Source organism: Macaca thibetana, chromosome 16, assembly GCF_024542745.1.
Source record: "Macaca thibetana thibetana isolate TM-01 chromosome 16, ASM2454274v1, whole genome shotgun sequence".
NCBI classification, from domain to species: domain Eukaryota; kingdom Metazoa; phylum Chordata; class Mammalia; order Primates; family Cercopithecidae; genus Macaca; species Macaca thibetana.
The window spans coordinates 33,828,962-33,843,943 of NC_065593.1; the positions used below are offsets into that span (position 1 = coordinate 33,828,962).

The window sequence follows — 14,982 nt, forward strand, 5'->3', positions numbered from 1 at the left end:
GAATAACACTGTTAGCTACATTGGCCTAATAGATAACCAAACACAACAACTGCAGAATACATATTATTTTCAATTATGACATCATGCATAGTTTGAATGGATATGAAACAGTGGATAATAGATGGTACTTAAGCCAGAGGCAAAACATTTATTATTGATGGATTTGGATGGCAATCACAGTGCAGTGCAGGGTACCGTAGGCTTGATAAGCAGCTTGATTCCAGTCATTTCCATCAGTGAATAGAACCTTACCTTGGCCATGAGTGATCCAGATTGTTCAATTGGCAGCCATGATTTGTTTGCAGAACTCATGTCCCCAAAGAGGTGCATCTGTAATCTGCGAGTGTTTAGTCTTCCTTCCGGCAGATGAGACCACTGGCCAGGCCATTGCCAACTGAGGAAAAGTCAGTAAAAATAAAACTTCTAGAGGGTTTTCAGAATTAGGAGTCAGCAAACTTTTTCTTTAAAGGACCAGATAATAAGTATCTTTGACTCTGCATTCCATGCGGTCTCTATACTCAGCTCTCCTGCTATCATACAAAAGCATCCATAGACAGTACATAAATGAATGGGCATGGTTGGCCCACCATCATAGTTTTTGCCTACCCCTGAATTAAAGCTGGGGTGATGGCTTTGCATTATTCTGCCATGCTATTTGCTCCTTATTTCAATCAGTCTTCCAGCGTTTTTGGGGTTATCCAGCTGTCAAGGCCCAGTGGGCATCATCAGATTTCATCTTAGCTGAGCCATCAGTGAATCAGGCCCAGGTATTTAAAGGAAGCTCTGTGAGTCCAGTGCCTCTTGAGCCAGTGGCATGCTTCAGACAGTGGAGTAAAAGATAAAGTGGCTGTAATACCCAAGGTTCTGCTCAACCAGGCTGGCTGTACTCTGGAATATACCATTTCTATTTGAATAGCGGTCCCTGTTGGTTGGGCTCTTCCCACCTTGTTCATTTTCAAGTTTGAGTTGACCCATCCGCAATGGGTCTAGAAAGTCAGGAGGCCTCCGTGGGTCAATTGTCAATTACAGTTAGAACTTTGTAGCTGGTTAATAGCTGCCTTCTAAAAAAGGGAGTGTACTTGGTGGCTGCATCAGGCAGGTGGCGATGTTGTACTGAGATAACACCTCTGAGTACTTCAGCAGCCATTAAGTCTTTACCTAAACATTTTACTCTTGGAATCCTATGTTGTTTCTGATGTATAATATGGTAAGGAACTGGAAGTCTAGTAGGTGGTCTGTTGTGCAGTTGTCCCACTATCACCTCAGTGTACATGTTCGATGGTATCCTCTGGCACAAGCATTTAAGTACAGTCATGTAAGCCATTAATACCAGTTATATATTCATCAACATAAGTCACAATGATAGTACATTGAATCGGACTAAAGGGTCCCACCATTTTGCATCCCATTCCAGTGTATCTTTCCCCAATGAAAAGCATGGACTAGTGTGTTTAATGTGCACGTGCCAGTTGCTCCAGTGACAATTGCCCTTTGGTAATGTATCCCCTGTGTGCATGGCAGGGGAAGCTGCCCTTTGGATAAGGTGGGACCGCTAGGATGTTGGGCTTTTATCTCACTTGGCCTTTTTTTTTTTTCCCCTTCTTTTTTTTTTTTTTTTTTTTTTTTTTTTTTTTTTTTGAGACAGGGTGTTGCTTGTTGCTTGCTCTGTCACACAGGCTAGAATGTGATCCAGATTGTTCTACTGTAGTGGTGCCATCATTGCTCACTGCAGCCTTGAACTCCTGGGCTCAAGTGATCCTCCACCTCAGCCTCCCGAGTAGCTGGGACTACATACAGGTGCATACCACCATGCCCAGCTAATTTTTATAAAAGTGTTTTAGAGAGGGTGTTGCTGTGTTGCCCAGGCTGGTCTTGAATCCCTGGCCTCAAGAGATCCTCCCACTTTGGCCTCCCAAAGCTCTGAGATTCCAGGCATGAGCCACTGTGCCCAGCCTGAAAGTGCAAGTGTTTTTATCAGTTCCGACGGATAAAAAATGGTGAAGTGCATGGCTGGGAATGTCTCTAGAACTTGTATTTTAATTCCATTTTTTATATTTGTATGTGTTTTCATTAAACATAACCTCATCAAATGGCTTGGACTTTGGCAAGGTGGTTGTTGCTATATGCAGTTATCTTTATGATTTGAATGCCATTTTCGTAGGCAACTGAAAGTTTAGTACTTTTGGTCTTGAGACTTTTTATCCAAGCACTCTCTGCTCTTGGGTTTTCTTTCTTTTCTAATAGGGTTAGAAAAGGCGTTGTTATTTGAATCATTAGGCATACTTTTGGCCATAGAAAGAAAACCACATTTAACAATGGTTTTTTAAAACCAGAGTTTATTTTTATCACATTATAAAAAGTTTGCTGCTGGTCGTGGCTCAATGATGTCTTTGTGACTTTTTTTGCTCTTTCCCTCGTGATTCCGTTATAAATATCACTTCCCTGGGCACCATTTCAGACTTCAAGGCAATAAGATGGGGAGAAGGGGCAGCATCAGTCATGTTAATTTCCTCTATCAGGAAAGCGGATACTGTTTCAGAATCCTGCAATAGCCACCTGCCTTTGCGTGATCATAACTGTGTCACCACTTGTTATAAAAGAGGCTAGGTAATCACATATTAAGTGTCTGTGGTGGCATCCAGTGAAGGAGTGAATGTTGGAGATGGATGTTGGATTTGCCTCTCAGCAGTTAAATCTGTATAATCATCACCACAATTAAGATATAGAATATTTTTCTTGTCTCAGACTCCTGCCCTTTTTGGTCAGTGCTCTCTGCCCTGCTGCTGCCCTAGACAACCATTGCTATTCCCTCATTATTAAAAAAGAATGTGTGTGTGTGTGTGAGCGCGCGTATATATATATATGTATATATATATGTATTTTTTTTTTAGAAGGAGTTTTGCTGTGTTCCCCCAGGCTGGAAGGCAGTGGTATAATTTCAGCTCCCTGCAACCTCCACCTCCTGGGTTCAAGCTATTCTCCTGCCTCAGCCTCCCGAGTGGCTGGGATTACAGGTGCATGCCACCATGCCTGGCTAACTTTTGTGTTTCTAGTAGGGTCAGGGTTTCACCATGTTGACCAGGCTGGTCTCGAACTCCTGACCTCAAGTGATCCGCCTGCCTTGGCCTCCCATAGTGCTAGGATTACAGGCGTGAGCTACTGCACCCAGCCTAAAAATATTTTTTCTATAATTTCCAAGGTTTGATATGGGGTTGGAGGGAATGCTATTGTTGGTCACTTTATTTTCTAGCCTGGTATTGCTGATCGATACCAGAGTTATTATTTAAGTATTCTGAAAATGCATATTTCTTGGTCATCCCCCCCTACCCAAATACCTACTGAATCATAATTCCGAAGGTGGGACCACAGGATCTGCATTTTGTACAGATAATCTAAGTGTTTCTTATCACACTAAAGTATAACAATCTCTGCTTTAGATTTTAGGATGTTAAATAATCCCAAAATGTTATCACTCTTATAAATTGAGGTTGTTATTGAGTTTTTGGTGGTGAATTCACAGCCTTATAAAATGCTGATTTCTACGTCTTAGATGCTGAAATGTAGTAACATTTAGTTCTAGTACCCAGTCCTCTTGTTTCATATGTGCTTTGACTTCAACCCATTTTGTGAATTAATTTTTTTAAGTTTTGATAAAATGTTGAACATAATTGAAAAACCCCCTTGAGAAATTTTATGTTCCATGTGAGTTCATCTACTGTATTAGATATTGGTTGCCCCAAATACTACAGTTTTGAATTCTCAAATCAATGAAATATTTTTAAATGAATAACTCACATTACTCAAAGTATTTGTATAAATCAGAATTACTGGACTATGACTATAGTACATTTTAAAGAGCAAATATATTAGCTTTTTAGAGGCCTAATTGGTTTCTGATTAGCCAAATTTTATATCATTATAATGAGAAATAAATGTGAGATATTATGCTAAATAATACAGGAAACATTTAATGAATGGTAAATTACATAACCTAACATAAATTTGCAAAACATTTAATTAAACACTGTAATACTGTATTTGTATCTCATTAGTTAAGAACTGATATTTGTATACTTAAAAACTCCAAATTGGTAATAATGAGTGCCCTAATGAGGATTCCCAGATTAAGTTAGGTGCTGTTTGCTTGAGTTTTTCTTCTCATGGCATACTTTTATGCTGAATGGAAGGAAACTTAACAAGAACATCTGGTTATACCTTTTACCCATATTATATTCAAGCCGCTTGTTTAACCCAACCCCAGATGTGAAATGAGCCAAGATAGGCTCAGATAAAAATGCTAGTTTAGGCTTCTCAGCAGCTGCTTATCTTCCTTTGAGCATAGGACAGCAATGGCATCTCTAAGAACTAAGAGGCCGATTAAGTGAGACCACAAACTATAAAAAGAGGCTATAGAACTTCACTTTCAGCAAACTAGTTAGTTAGTGTTCCTTTCATTTTTTTGTGACAGATTTATTGAGGTATAATTCACATACATAAAGTTCACCATTTTATAACATACAATTCAGTGTCTTTTTAGTATATTTGTAGAGTTATATGTTGATCACTATCATTCAATTCAAGAACATTTTTCATCACCCCAAAATGAACCTAGTATCTATCAAGTCACTCTCCATCCACTTCTCCCTGATCCTTGGCAATTACTGATCTATTTTCTGTGTCTGTGGATTTGCTTATTTTATACTTTTCATATAAAATGGAATCATACAATATGTGGACTTTTATGTTTGGTTTCTTTCACTTTGCATAATGCTTCAAAGTTCATCCATTTTTAAATATGCATCAGAAACTTCATTCCTATTCATGAATGAATACTATTTCATTATATGGATATATCACATTTTGTTTATTCATTTATCAATTGATAGACATTTAAGTTATTTGCATGTTTGGGCTTAGGAATCCAGCTGTGAACATTTGTATGTAGTTTTTTTTTTTTTTCTTTTTTTTGAGACAGAGTCTTGCTCTGTCACCCAGGCTGGAGTGCAGTGGCGCAATCTCGGCTCACTGCAAGCTCCACCTCCCGGGTTCATGCCATTCTCCTGCCTCAACCTCCCAAGTAACTGGGACTACAGGCGCCCGCCACCATGCCCAGCTAATTTTTTGTATTTTTAGTAGATATGGGGTTTCACCGTGTTAGCCAGGATGGTCTCGATCTCCTGACCTCATGATCCGCTGGACTTGGCCTCCCAAAGTGCTGGGATTACAGGCATGAGCCACCACGCCCAGCCTGTATATAGGTTTTTGTATGAACATATGTTTCAATATCTAGGAGTGAAAATGCTGGGTCATATGGTAACTTTATGTTAAAGTTTTGGAAACAATTTTTTTTAAGCTTTTATTTTTTAGAGATGGAGTCCTCTGTTGCACAGGCTGGAGTGCAGTGGCTCAATCATAGCTCACTGCAGCCTCGAATTCCTGGGCACCAGCGATCCTCCCGTCTCAGCCTCCCAAGTGATTGGGACTACAAGCACATGCCACCACACCTGGCTATTTTTCTTTTTTCTTTTTGTAGACACAAAGTTCCACTGTATTGCCCAGGCTTATCTCTCTGGCTTCAGGTGCTTTCCACTTCAGGCTGCCAAAGTACTGGGATTACAGGTGTGAGCCATTGCACTTGGCGGAAGCACTTTCTAAGTGGCTACACCATTTATATTTCCCCTATGGAAATTTGAGGGTTTCAGTTTCTACACATCCTCACCAAAACTTGTTTTCATCTTTTTTATTTTAGCCATTCTTTTGGGTATGAAGTGGTATCTCGTTGTGGTTTTTATTTGCATTTCCTTAATGACTAATAATGTTGAGAGTCTTTTCATATGCTATTGGCCATTTGTTTATCTTCTTTGGAGAAATATTTGTCCCAGTCTTTTGCTTACTTTTAATTGGGTTGTCTTTATGCTGTTGAATTAAGTTATTTATGTATTCTAGATACTAGATCTTTATCAGAAGCATTATTTGCAGATACTTTCTCCCATTCATTTTATGGCTTTTTTTACTTTCTTAATGGTATTCTTTTTTTTTTTTTTTAAAACAGGGTCTTACTCTGTTGCCCAGGGTAAAATATAGTGGTGTGATCACAGCCCACACCAGCCTTGACCTCCCTGGGCTCAAGCAATACTCCCACCTCAACCTCCTGAGTAGCTGGGACTACAGATAGCTGGGACGACAGGCGCACACCACTGTGCCCAGCTAATTTTTCTTTTTTTTTTGTAGAGGCGGGGTTTTACCATGTTGCCCAGTCTAGTCTTGAACTTGTGGGGTCAAGTGATCTGCCCACCTCAGCCTCCCAAAATGTTGGGACTATAGACAGGAGCAACCGTACCTGACTTTTGTTGTTGTTGTTGTTCTTTTGAGACGGGTTTTCACACTGCTGGCATGCAATGACACCAGTATGGCCCACTGCAGCTTCACGCTCCTGGGCTGAAGTGATTCTCCCACCCCAGCCTCTTGAGTAGCTGGAACTACAGGCATGTGCCACCATGCCAGGCTAATTTGTTTTTATTTTTTGTAGAGACAGGTCCTTGCTATGTTGCACAGGCTAGCCTTGAACTCCTGGCCTCCAGCAGTCCTCCCACTTCCACCTCCCAAGGAGCTGGGATTATAGGCATGAGCTACCATGCCCAGCCAATGTATTCTTTGTACACAAAAAGTTTTTAATGTTGAAGAGGTATGATTTGTTTACTTTGACTTGGGTTGCTTATAGGTGATCTCGATTAAGAGTCCAAGTAAGAGACTAATACAGTAACCTGGTAGATGATAGTGTTTTAAGTGTTTTTTTTTTTTGTTTGTTTTTTTTTTCTTGAGATGGAGTCTCGGTCTGTCACCCAGGCTGGAGTGCAGTGGCATGATCTCAGCTCACTGCAGCCTCTGCCTCTCAGGTTCAAGCAATTCTCCTGCCTCAGCCTCCCAAGTAGCTGGGATTACAGGTGTGTGCCACCACACCCAGCTAATTTTTGTATTTTTAGTAGAGACAGGGTTTCACCATGTTGGCCAGGCTGGTCTGGAACCCCTTACCTCAAGTGATCTGCCTGCCTTGGCTTTCCAAAGTGCTAGGATTACAGGTGTGAGCCACTATGCCTGGCCACAAGAGTGATAGTAGTATGTTGATAGCAGTGAAAACAGACATTTGGACAGAGTTGGAAAATATTTTTATGATGACAATAGCAAACATCTTTGTATAGTGCTTATTAAGTGCTAGACACTCTTCTAAGTGCTGTATGTAATAACTCATACCCAACAACCCTATGAAACTGGCATAATTATTCCTATTTTGCAAATGAAGAATCTCAAGGCACAGAGCTGGTAATTAACTTTCATATGGCCATATAGCTTGTAAGTGGTAAATATATTTACTATGATATATTGCCTCTAGGTAAAGCTTAAAATATATATGGCTTTATATTTGTAGTACTGTTTCCATGTGTTTTCGTAATCTATAATATCAAACTTTGTAGATTATTTTTCATTTCAAATTGGTATTTTAAATCTAATCTGAAAAGAAATTGTATGTGTATGCACAAACGTGTATATGTAGTTATGTGATATATATAAATGGATAGATATACTGTATTTTTGCATTAACAGTTGCCTGAAAGAAGAATGTGTTCCAAGATAATGAAAAATAGTTGTGGGATTTATGTGTGTGTGATTTTTTTTTTTTTTAAATACTAAAGTGATTTTCTGTGTTCATGTTTTATTATTTTATTATATATAGCTATATTCTACCTTGAAAACAAACAAAATGTCTGCTTACTATTGAATGTCATTTTTCTTCAAGCAGATAATCCGTATTTTTTAAAATTAATTAATTTATTTTACAAATTGGGGTCTCACTCTATTGCCCAAGCTAGAGTGCAGTGGCACAATCATAGCTCACTGCAGCCACATAACTCCTGGGCTTAAGCGATCCTTCTACCTTAGCCTGAGTAGCTGGGGCTACAAGTGCACCACTGCACCTGGCTTGCTATTGAATGTTTTAAAGTACCTTAAAAATAAAGTACCTTAATTTCATTGGTCTCATGTTCTTAACTCATGTCTTGTATGGATTTCTCTTAAGGGAAGACTTTCTTTAGTTTTTCCTCTCTGTATTGTGGAGAATCTAATAACACTAACTTTGAATTTCAACTGAGCAAAAGATTATTCCAATAAAAAGAATGCCATTCTTCTCATTGTAGATCTATATTACAAAAAAACTATATTGAAATATTATATTTTGAATTGCATCAACCAAAATTTTTGTCAAAATTTGGTTTTTCTCTTGTTATAAACAACTACATAGTACTCTTGATTTTGCTTTCTTGTCTTCAAGGCCTAAAATTTATTATCTGGTCCTTTACAGAAAAAGTTTACTGACCCCAGTTCTAAAAGAAACCTCCACTTCTCTTATGTCCACAAACATTTTCTGTGTTGGTTTTATAGGATTTTAAAATGTGGCCAACCAGGAGTACAAATAGTTTATCTCTTGCTCTTCACAGCTGCTTAGTACCTGAGTTCAAAATACTGACTAGTGAGTGTCTTAAAGAAATAATCATATAAATATGTTTGTGTCCTAAATTTCAGAGCAGGGGTTTAGATAGTGAGTGGTACCTGGACTTGTTTAATATTTGTTATCACAGTTGCCTAATCTGTACATAGTAAATATTATTTGTCATGATATTCATGATATTTAGTGCTATAGAATTCAATCAGTAATGTGACTCGACTCCTATCTAGCTCTTCTTTTTATAACGAGAAAATGTTAATTAGAAATAACGTTCCGTAATTGAGGTCCAAAAATCATGCAGATAATGTCATCATCTTATTACTAGTTTTCCATTTTTACAGGATTTTTCCATTTTTAATAATGTCTGAAAAACCATCCAGCTAGTTAACTAATAGCAACAGTTACATTATTTTACATTTCGTGGATAGGCAACTTGTTATCCTCTGTAATGTTATTGAAAGGATTACACTTTCCCTACTTATTTTGACAGCTAGTATCTTTAGCAGTCCTTCTCTGCTCATTTATATATGCTGATATGTCTTCAAGGTCATAGAGCAGAATCACTTCTCTAATAGCAGTTTTCTAAAAAAGCATTAGATGGAATTCTGTCTTCCTGCCTTGATACTGATTGTTAACACCACCTCTATATCCTGAGTATTCTTAAAATGAAAGAAAGAAACTCCTTTTTATTGATAGACCAGGAAGTGGTCTTGATTATAAGTGTTTTGGAAAAAGATGTTAGATAACGTAGTTCAGTTCACTGTGGCTGGAACATAAATTGCTCAATGATAAATCTCAAGATGCCTTTCTTTATATAGTTGACTCTGTGATGTGAAAATGCATTTCATATTATGATATTAATTTATTCGGGTACTGTATTTCTCTTCTCTTGCTTCTTCTGTTTACACCTTACTTTGTCCTGCTTTTTCCTTTCTCTTGCTTTTCTACTACTTTCATTCTTTCTTTTAATAGGATCCCTGATCTATTCAGAAAAGTCAGTTAAGCTGAACATAATCGTAGGCAAGCTACAGAGGTTAAACACTTCTGAAACAATTATTTATCCGAAATACTGGAATTATTGGCAGTTAAATTTCTCAGCTTTCAGGACAGTCTTTAATTATATCATTAAGGTGTCATTTGGATGTGTCACAGTAGTCGAGATTAGTAGGCATGTGGTTGAATTTTGAGTTTGTTCATGTATTGATAATGTTTGTCTAGCAGCTTTCTAGCAATGAAGTATCTTGTCTTGATACGTAAGACTAAAATTTCTTTTTTATTTATAAGATTCCAGGCTCTATTAGAAACCTGTACTTTAATGGCTACCTATAGCTTTTGTTCATGGTGCATTTCTGAAATATGTAGTCTTATTTGAAGATCTAGTACATTGAAAAGTGCTTCTCTGACCACTTGGGGACTTTTACCTAATTCTTGTTATTACAATGAAGCGAATATGCCTCATATACATAGATATGTATATATACAGCTATTTTTTAATTTTTAATTTTTGTGGGTACATAGTAGATATGTATATTTATGGGGTACTTGAGATATTTTGATACAGGCATATAGTACATGGTAATCACATCAGGGTAATTGGGGTATCCATCACCTCAAGCATGTGTCCTCTGTGTTACAAACAATCCAATTATACTCTCTTAGTTATTTTAAAAATATTTTTTAATTATTTAAAAAAATTTTTGTGAGTACATAGTAGGTAGGTGTATATATTTATAGAGTACATGAAATGTTTTGTTTTATCCAGGTGCTGTGACTCACGCCTGTAATCCCAGCATTTTGGGAGTCCAGAGTGGGCGGATTACCTGAGGTCAGGAGTTCGAGACCAGCCTGGCCAACATGGTGAAACCCTTTCTCTACTAAGAATACAAAAATTAGATGGGCGTGGTGGTCCATGCCTGTAATCCCAGCTATTTGGGAGGCTGAGGCAGGAGAATCACTTGAACCCAGGAGACAGAAGTTGCAGTGAGCCGAGATTGCACCACTGCACTCCAGCCTGGGTGACAGAGTGAGACTCCATCTCAAAAAAAAAAAAAAAAAAAAAAAAAGAAATGTTTTGTTTTAATACAGGCATACAAAGTCGAATAAGTGCATAGTGAAGAATGGGGTACTCATCCCCTCAAGCATTTATCCTTTGAGTTATAAACAATTCAATACATATATATATTTTTTTCTTTTTGAGACAGAGTTTCACTCTTGCCACCCAGGCGGGGGTGTAGTGGCATAATCTCAGTTCACTGCAACCTCCGCCTCCAGAGTTCAAGTGATTCTCCTGCCTCAGCCTCCCCAGTAGCTGGAAGTACAGGCGTGCGCCACCATGCCCGGCTAATTTTTTGTATTTTTAGTAGAGACGGGGTTTCACCACATTGGCCAGGCTGGTCTCAAACTCCTGATCTTGGCCTCCCAAAGTTCTGGGATTATAGGTGTGAGCTACCACACCTGGCCCCAATTATATTCTTTAAGTTATTTAAAAATATATGATTAAGTTATTATTGACTGTAGTCACCCTATTGTGCTATCAAATAGTAGGTCTTATTCATTCTATTTATTTAAAAATGTAAAATTAAATTATTGACTCCAGTCACCCTGTTGTACTATCAAATACCAGATATTATCCATTTTTTTTCTATTTTTTGTACCCATTAGCCATCCCCACTCCCTCCTCCTCCCTCCACTACCCTTTCCAGCCTCTGGTAAACATCCTTCTACTCTCTATCTCCATGAGTTCATTATTTTGTTTTATTGATTGATTGATTGAGAGGGAGTTTCGCTCTGTTACCTAGCCTGGAGTGCAATGGCGCGATCTCAGCTCACTGCAACCTCCACCTCCTGGGTTCCACAGTTTCTCCCACCTCAGTCTCTGGAGTAACTGGAATTACAGGCGCACGCCACCATACCAGGCTAATTTTTGTATTTTTAGTAGAAACGAGGTTTCACCATGTTGACCAGGCTGGTCTTAAACTCCTGACCTCAAGTGATCTGCCTGCCTCGGCCTCCCAAAGTGTTGGGATTACAGGCATGAGCCACCATGCCTGGCTGAGTTTATTGTTTTAAGTTTTAAATCCCACAAATAAGTGAGAACATGCAAAGTTTGTCTTTCTGCAAGTGGCTTATTTCACTTAACATAATAACCTCCAGTTCTGTCCATGTTGTTGCAAGTGACAGGATATTATTCTTTCTTTTTATGGCAAATAGTACTCCATTGTGTATATATACCACATTTTCTTTATCCGTTCATCTGTTGATGGAGTTGCTTCCACATCTTGGCTATTGTGAATAATGCTGCAATAAACATGAGAGTGCAGATATCTCTTTGATATACTGATTTCCTTTCTTTGGGGTATATACCTAGCAGGGGGATTGCTGGATCATACAGTAGCTCTAGTTGTAGTTTTTTCAGGAACCTCCAAATTGTTCTCCATGTGGGTTGTATTAATTTACATTCCCACCAATAGCGTATGAGGGTTCCCTTTTCTCCACATCCTTGCCATCATTTGCTATTACCTGTTTTTTGGATAAAAGCCCTTTTTTAAAACTTGAGGGAGATGATATCTCATTGTAGTTTTGATATTCATTTCTGTAATGATTATTGATGTTGAGCACCTTCTCGTATACTTGTTTGCCATTTGTATGTCTTTTGAGAAAATCTATTCATATCTTTTGCCCATTTTAAAATAGGATTGTTAGATGTTTTTTCTTTTGAGTTGTTTGAGCTCTTTATATTTTCTAGTTATTAATCTCTTGTCAGATGGACAGTTTACAAATATTTTCTCCTAATCTGTGGGTTATCACTTTGTTGATTGTTTCCTTTGCTGTTCAAAATCTTTTTTAACTTGATGTGATCCCATTTGTCTATTTTTGCTTTGGCTGTCTGTGCTTGTAGGGTAATACTCAAGAAATCTTAGCCCAGTTCAATGTTCAGGAGTTTCCTAAAATGTTTTCCTGTAGTAGTTTCATAGTTTGAGGTCTTAGATTTATTTAAATTTTTAATCCATTTTTATTTATGTGTATGGCGAGAGATAGGGATCTATTTTTATTCTTCTGCCTATGTATATCCAGTTTGCCCAGCACTAATTATTGAAGAGACTGTGTTTTCCCCAATATATGTTCTTGACATCTTTGTTGAAAGTAAGTTCACTGTAGTATGTAGATTTGTTTTTTGGTTCTCTGTTTTGTTCCATTGGTCTATGTGTCTGCTTTTATGCCAGTACCATGCTGTTTCAGTTACTATAGCTCTGTAGTATAATTTAAAGTCAGGTAATGTGATTCCTCCAGGTTTTTTTTGTTTTGTTTTGTTTTGTTTTCTTTTTGCTCAGGATCACTTTGGTTATTCCGAGTCCTTTGTGGCTCTGTATACATTTTAGGATTGTTTTTTCTGTTTCTGTAAAGAATGTCATTGGCATTTTGATAGGGATTGCATTCAATCTGTAGATTGCTTAGGATAGTATGGACATTTTAACAATATTGATTCTACCAATCCATAAACATGGAATATCTTTCCATTTTCTTGTGTCCTCTTCAGTTACTTTTTATCAGTGTTTTGCAGTTTGCATTGTAGAGAACTTTCACTTCTTTGGTTAATTGCTAGTTATTTATTTGTAGCTATTGTAAGTGGGATTACTTTGTAAATTTCTTTTTCAGATTGTTCACATTTGGCCTGTAGAAATGCTACTGATTGTTGTATGTTGATTTTGTATCCTGCAACCTGGCTGAATTTGTTTATCAGTTCTGATAGTTTTTTTGGTGGAGTCTTTAGGTTTTTCTGAATATAAGATCATATGTTCTGCAAACAAGGCTCATTTGACTTTTTTTCCAATGTGGATACCTTTTATTTCCTGTCTGATTGCTCTGGCTAGGACTTCCAGTACTTTGTTGAATAAGAGTGATAAAAGTAGGCATCCTTGTCTTGTTCCAAATCTTGGCAGAAAGGCTTTCTGTTTTTCCCTGTTCTGTAAGATGCTAGCTGTGGGTCTATTGTACATGGCTTTCCTTGTGTGGAGGTATTTTCCTTCTATACTCAGTTTTTTGAGAGTTTTTATTATGAAGTAATGTTGAATTTTTATCAAATGTATTTCCAGCATCAATTGAAATGATTATATGGTTTTTATCCATTATTCTCTTGATGTAGCATGTCACATTGATTTGTGTATGTTGAGCTGTCCTTGCATACCTGGGATAAATTCCACTTGGTCATGATAAATGATTTTTTTAAATGTGTTGTTGAATTTGGTTTACTAGTATTTTGTTGAGGATTTTTACATTAGTGTTCACCTGGGAAATTGGCCTGTAGGTTTCTTTCCCTTCCCTCCCCTCCCCTTCTCTCCCCTTCCCTCCCCTCCCCTTCCCTCCCCTCCTCTCCTCTTCCCTTCCCTCCCCTCCTCTCCTCTTCCCTTCCCTCCCCTCCTCTCCTCTTCCCTTCCCTCCCCTCCCCTCCCTTCCCTCTTTCTTGTTTTTTTCCTTTCTTTTCTTTCTTTCTGTCTTTCTTTCTTTCTTTCTTTTTTCTTTCTTTCTTTCTTTCTTTCTTTCTTTCTTTCTTTCTTTCTTTCTTTCTTTCTTTCTTTCTTTTTGATGTATGTGTTTGGTTTTGGTATCAGAGTAGTACTAGCTTTGTAGAATGAGGTTGAAAGTATTCCTTCCTCCTCTATTCTTCTCAATAGTTGGAGTAGGATTGATATTAGTTCTTCTTTAGATGTTTGGTAAAACATCTAAAATTCAGCAGTGAAGCCATTGGTCCTGGGTTTTTCTTTGCTGGGAGACTTATTACATCTTCAGTCTCATTGCTTGTTACTGGTTTGTTCAGGTTTTGGATTTTTTCATCGTTCAATCTTGTTAGGTTGTATGTGTCTGGGAATTTATCCATTTCTTCAAGATTTTCCAACATATTGGCATATAATTGCTCATAGTAGCCTCTAATGATCCTTTGAATTTCTGTAGTATCAGTCATAATGTCTCCTTTTTCATTTCTGATTTTATTTGAATCTTCTCTCTTTTTTTTTTAGTTCAGCTAAAGATTTGTCAATTTTGTTTATTTTTCCAAAAAACCAACTTATCATTTTGTTAATCTTTTGTATTCTTCATTTCAATTTTATTTATTTCTGCTTTGATCTTTATTATTTATCTTCTACTAATTTTGGGTTTGGGTTCCTCTTGCTTTTCTAGTTCTTTAAGATGCATTGTTAGATTGTTTATTTGAAGTTTTCCTTTTTTTTAATTTAGGTGCTTATAACTATAAACTTCCCTCTTGGTACTGCTTTCACTGTATCCATATATTTTTTCATGTTAAGTTTCATTCACAAATATATTTATTCTACTGTGCTTTTTCTCTTGTCTGGATTTTTAAAAACACTATTTGACAATTGTTTTAGGTGGTGGAAAATTAATTTAGTCAGTGTAGAAAACTTAAGTATCTGTGACCTGCTTTCCTGTTAGAGGCTATGCTTTAAAATGCTTATAACAGTATCAAATTT

The 14,982-nt window shown here is 37.4% G+C and overlaps 1 protein-coding gene across 9 annotated transcripts in view; it reads left to right on the forward strand.

Moving 5' to 3' along the window:
- BCAS3 (BCAS3 microtubule associated cell migration factor) overlaps positions 1 to 14,982 on the forward strand; it is a 707,133-nt gene that overhangs the window by 281,102 nt on the left and 411,049 nt on the right. The gene's annotated exons all lie outside the window — the stretch shown is intronic.